Below are 6,000 nucleotides of genomic sequence, written 5' to 3'. Positions count from 1 at the left end.
CGGATAAGGTTCCCATGCCAAACGCGAACCTAGCCCACAGTCAATTAATACAGTTCCTAACAAAGTTCATGTCATGCCTTTTTCCAACAAATCCAAAAAGGAAGGGGTCAAAAGGCCATTTGCTCCATTCCCAGAAAGGGGAACAGAGTTCCCATGAAAATAGACCTAATTGAGCAATACACGTAGGTAATTAACAGAGACAAGACATTAGACAGAGCATAATGTTTTCTGTATTGTTCTATTGAACAAGGACTGGACAAGTAATAAATGATTCACCTCTGGTAAAATGGACACAGAGCCTCACGGGGATGTCATGTTCCTTTAGCAAATTGGGAATCCAGGCCAAAAAACACATATTTCAGGACATTGGACACACAGGGTGCTCTGACTCTTCCAACACATCACACTGTATCTTGAAACAATCAATAACATGAGTCCAATATCTGCAAGCTTTGATCTGTAATATAAAAACCAACCGAGAGTAAGTAGTTTTAGGAAGGAATATTAAGTCTGTTTTTCATCACCCGGTATGCTACTCATTTATGTATTCATAGAGTAACCCTAATGGACCGAACTTGGATGGCGTTGTGGTATAAGAACATGCGCCTATGCATTGCATGGAATTACTTTACGTATGTAATGTAGGCAAAACCAACGATGAGTTGAAGTCAGATCTCTGCTGTACGGCCAAGGCTGCGCCTATGCATTGCATGGAATTACTTTACGTATGTAATGTAGGCAAAACCAACGATGAGTTGAAGTCAGATCTCTCTGATTAGCAGAGAAGTGCCAATCTTGCAGAGAATTGACAATGGTTTTCCTCGCCGGAAGTTTCAAATAATCCTGATCTTGATAGTTCGATCAATGGTTGAAACACAAGATAACCAGTAGAGGTGAAGGTTCTCTTCTTATCTTCCTCTAGACGGATCCTCCATCCACAATCATTTTTTGGTCTGAGCCTTGGTTTTTTTATGCTGGATTTTGCTCCTAAGCCTCACTCGCTCCCGTGTCCCATCCCAACCGCCAACCATCAACCATCACCAACTCCCTCTTCCACTTCTTCTTCGAAACATTGCCAAGCCCGTGAGTCAAAGATGATGTTGACGATGTCTCTGTAGCAATCCTGCCTGAGGGAGAACGGAGGTTGGTTGATGACTGAATAGAGAGATAGAGAGATAGAACACCTATGGAAGCCTATTCATTGGGAGTCTCGTTGTTTCTGCTCCAGCATGGATGAACCTACCGTTTCCGAGTCCTTCTGTTTCATGGTCCTCCTCTCTCATACCTAGCTAGCTCAGAGTGGAGGGAGGAATCAGTTCGATCTCAACTAACTCCAAGAGTAGTTTCGCAAAGTGTTTCCTTAGCTGTGTGAAACCAGGGTGATTTGGAGATGATGGCATTTCATACCTCCTCATCGGGACAAGGTGTAACAGATTCATTAGTGCAAGTTGTGGGCCCAAGCTCAACAAGGACAGTTGTATCTCAATAATGAAATATGCCCTTAAACTTTGGCCAATTCCCAATCAGAATCACGGAGGTTATGATCCACTTGATGAGGTATGTTTTGTTTTGGATTCATTAGGCGAGGTGTTCCAAAATTTATTCCTTAACATCGATATTGTGCATATTATCCGTATTAGTGTTTATTGCAAACACTTTCCTTGATGAAAGGAAAGAGCTTGTCATGTCAAAGTATGAATTTGGGGTTTAAAACAAGAACACGCTATGTCCATTGGCAGGCGTTGAAGTGTTGATTAGACGTGGGGACAAATAATTGTCTTGGTTTATCATTCCTCCAAGTAAGCGGAAAGTAGATATGTTGTTATACGAAGTAAATAGTGCACTACATTGAGGATTTGATTTGCCAAAACTGTAATTTCGAGTCCTGCTTCCCAACCTCAAAATTCCCCCTTGCCCATATCAGATCGTACATATTTAAAAGAGCTGAGGAGTGCTGATTGCGACTCTCATGAACATTGCCAATTCCATGGCATTTGAATTGCTCATAAGATATGGGAAAATTCAGCTTCTACTTTGAATCTTTATCACGGCTCAATTTAACATATTGTGATTACTCTAAATTGTAGGTTAGTCATTCAATTCTGGTCACAGATCATGAAAGAGTGGCTTTGTTGTTTGTTTGACATACTTTGCCCCGAAAATATCCATCTTCACTCGCAGAGACAGAAGGGTCTATTTTCAAAGTGTCAGAAATCAAGTGACAAGAAACCATTACAAAAAAGTGAGCGTATTTAAGAGAAATTGTGTCACATACTGCTTTCGCAAGTAACTTGTTGAACCAAAGAAGGAGGCGCAATTTTGCATACCCAGCAATTCCCCCCAAAATGGAAAGAAGGAAGGAGATTTTTTAAAAGCAAACCTTGACAAATCTATTTATTGCAAAGGGTACAGGATACATTAGCAAAAATAAGAGGAGGTAGTTAGCCTCAGAAGAAGATGTAAATTACCTGCATCGTTTTGTTTCCCAAGGATGCAATCTAGATGCGTACCATTAACATTAAAGACAAATCTTAATAATCGAGGTCACAATTTTGAAGCATGTAGAATACCAAAGATGAACGTTTTAGCCAGTAAGCAGTGCTAAAGTTATTTACTTATTAACTAAACCAAGAAGTGCTTGTATGATGCACCCATCCACATCCATTTCAACACACCTTATACTTATGAAGTTTGTTCAATACATTATTGATTTTTGTATTAGATTTCTATCATTCCTTACTTTAAATCCATAGTTTTGTGTTGCCAATTACTCTTTCTTCACAATGCGATTTCTGAGCTAAAAAGATATTTGGATAATCTGTCCAAGAAGAAGAAACGAACTATTCGAAAATTCTTGTTGGTAAATTCAAACATGGTTTGCTTTTTAAAGATAATTTTCCGTGTCAGCAAGTTCATGAACGCGTCATCAAAAAGTTATTGTAATATGCACTGCAAGTAACTTCCTTGTAAAACATTGATAAGAACATTTTGCAAGGATAAGTAAGTCATCCATGGGTGGTTAGAGCGAGATATTTTACGTTTACTGTCGTTCGTAAAATATCGATTCAGTTTTAATAATGGATTTTATTACCATGTGTACGTGAGATATGATTTTCTCCGTTGCTAAGACACGCAAAACCAATGGTAATAAAGGAACAGATTCACTTCTTTATTTGCTTCAAGTTGTTAAAAAGCCCAGTATTTACCTTGCCATCAATTGTTGCATCCTCTTCAAAAAGGAAGGTATACTCCTCAAATATTGTCACATTTATGTGGTTATGCAGTGCTCCACAAGACTTGGGATTTGAGACCTTGCTCAATCAATGTTCTCTCTAAGAACGGACTTCTCTTATACTGAAGAATGAAGATACAAATGTTCGTATTGCACAAAAAAGCGCTTGTGATTCTGAGCATTCTGGGTCATGATTAGAAATAGCAGAATTCCACATTGGAAAACAAGTCTCACACTGAAGAATCAATCGTGTGTTTGAAACGCAGTATCAAATGTAAATGATAGAATCATTCCGGATTATTCGGGGGCCAATAAGTTTTGAATTTTCAGCCATCATGGCAGATCCTCATTTCCTGCATAGATGCATCAATGGCTACTGACAAATCCAAGCTGACTCAGATCGTTGCAAGTTCATGATCGGCAAAGACAAAGGAAGTGAAGGCTCATTCAGAAAATTTGATCTTTTTTCCAAGGCGTTCAAATTTTCGTCCCGGTTTTTTTCTTAAGAACAATTATCAGTTTATCACAAAGGTAATCGACCACCTACGAGGGGGAAAGGAAGCCAAAACTTGAACGGACGATGATGACCTTACAGGCAGGGCAATGTTTTACAAGCCGAATGAGCGATCTTCCTTCCATGAAACAAACCCTCCACCATCGCAATCTTCAATTGATCAATCTTAGCGTTCGGCTCGTTCACAACAAAACTAAAATGAAGCGTACCAGACACATTATACCATTCAAATTTTCTGATCGTTGAGTCCTTGGGCATTTTTTTTTACCACAATTACTCTCAATGTGCCTCTCAACCTCGCAAATTCTGTACATTCAGTTATTCCGAAAAGAGTTGCTGGAAATAGGCAATTGTCACGCGAAAGAATGAAGCTCAACTTAGCTCTGGGATCGTGAGCAATATTGGGTGCGATTATGTACTGGCATCATTGGAGATGAAGTAAAAAAGCCGCATTATTTCAAGACAACACGAATAATTGATGTCCCACGACAAGTGCTTGGGGAAGTTGATGTATGGCTCCAAATTACACATGTTTGAGCTGTAAGCATAACTTCTGAAGCGTGGCTCCATTGGGTTCGGGCAGCAAATTTTTGGCAAGAAACCACCGACACTGGAGAATGGGCTTGAGCTAAAGCCAGACTCGTTCAGCCATGAAGTGACATATCCTTTGGCCTCGTCTTGGCAGCCATTATCCACGAGGGACTCGGGATGCGAATTCTCTAACCTCTTTTGTTTCGTCGCATTCATACTTGAACAAATGCCGAACTTATTTGCTTGTGGCGTGGCACCCTATTGTTCAAAAAAGCATTCCACTTCTAGGAAATTAGGGAAAGAGGAACTTATTAGGAATAACACAAATACTACCCAAGAACACGGTATCAAATATCATCTTGGGCTCGGTTTTTACCTCGCCCTTAAAAATGGAAGGCTACTTGTGCAATCAGAAATTTTCCTCGAAATTTCTAAACCGTCTCCTTTCATGTCGCTTGCATCTGCATCTTGCATGCAGTTTGTTATACGTATACCTCGCCCTTACTAGGTGCGTCAAAGTGCTTAACTTTGACTAATTGCGCGCACTTCCAAGATAAGGTCCCATTGACAAAGCATCCCTCAATGCCTTTACACTCCTTTCTCTATCTAGTGATCATGGAGCACAAAGCCACCACCCAGATCTTGGGCTGAGATCGAATACAAAGCTCTTGGCCAAACTACATAGACCATTGAACGTACGTCCGTATGTGTGTAGGTTGTTGGGTTGGTTGGTATGAAACCAGATCATTGCGAGTGATGTTTTTATTGCGGATTTGCCTTTTGAAGGTTAAAGTGACTTGACATCTCTGTTTGAAGTGTTGGAATGCAGAGACAAGTTCTTTTGAGGCCAGAACAATGGCATTGCCTTCAGTTGAGAGGCACGCATGATTAATAGTCGCTCGTTCTTACTCGTTGATTAATGATCTAGTCTCTGGAAATAATTAACCGGCTTTTTTCCTCACACGTGCCCAATTATTTAGCTATCGCAACAAATTCCAGCCAAATCAAAGTAACAGTAGCAACAGTCGTAGCAGCAGTAGTGGTAGTGGTAATTTATTTCCGTCGAAGTCTAACTTCATCTGTTGGAAACTTGTGACGCTGATGAAAGTCGACACCCAAAAGCGTCTATTTACACGAAAAAAATATCATTCTGCAAAAATTAGAGGTTGCGTGAGTTTGAAAATGGGGGTTTGTCCGTTGACGACTATGAAATGAATGGACTACTGGGTAGGGAGATAACCCACCAGATCTGCTGTAACGAATGTTGGCAATCATTCATCATAGACATTGAAATTTTGGTGAGTAGTTTTTAAGCAGATTTTCCGTTCACTTACGCCTCTTGAACCTTGACGATTCCCGAGAGCCTTTCATGTCAAAGATCTTTATGTGCGATGTGAGATGTTTGCAGATACCTGCTCGTAATTGCACCCAAGTCAAGTTGTGGTACTAGAACGTAACAGTGACCGCACACTCCACTGCCATCCTCATATGCATCTCGGGAAGTTTCATGCAAATGCTTCACTGCGTTTTATGGCGATGCGAATCCTAGTAGTAATGGCATCACTGCCACCTCGTCAATGTTGACTCCTTGTTAAAAAAGATCCTGCAAAGAGCACGATGCTTCAAACCCGAAAATTTCTAGATCTTGCGCATACGTTCCGTGTATATTGAACGAGAGACTTCTCGAAATATGGACTGTGAACGGGGTTCCCGCCAAATCGGC

The sequence above is a fragment of the Tigriopus californicus genome, chromosome 1, assembly GCF_007210705.1.
Source record: "Tigriopus californicus strain San Diego chromosome 1, Tcal_SD_v2.1, whole genome shotgun sequence".
In the NCBI taxonomy this organism is placed as follows: domain Eukaryota; kingdom Metazoa; phylum Arthropoda; class Copepoda; order Harpacticoida; family Harpacticidae; genus Tigriopus; species Tigriopus californicus.
The sequence above is the reverse complement of the archived record's forward strand: the minus strand, read 5'-3'. Positions refer to the sequence as shown.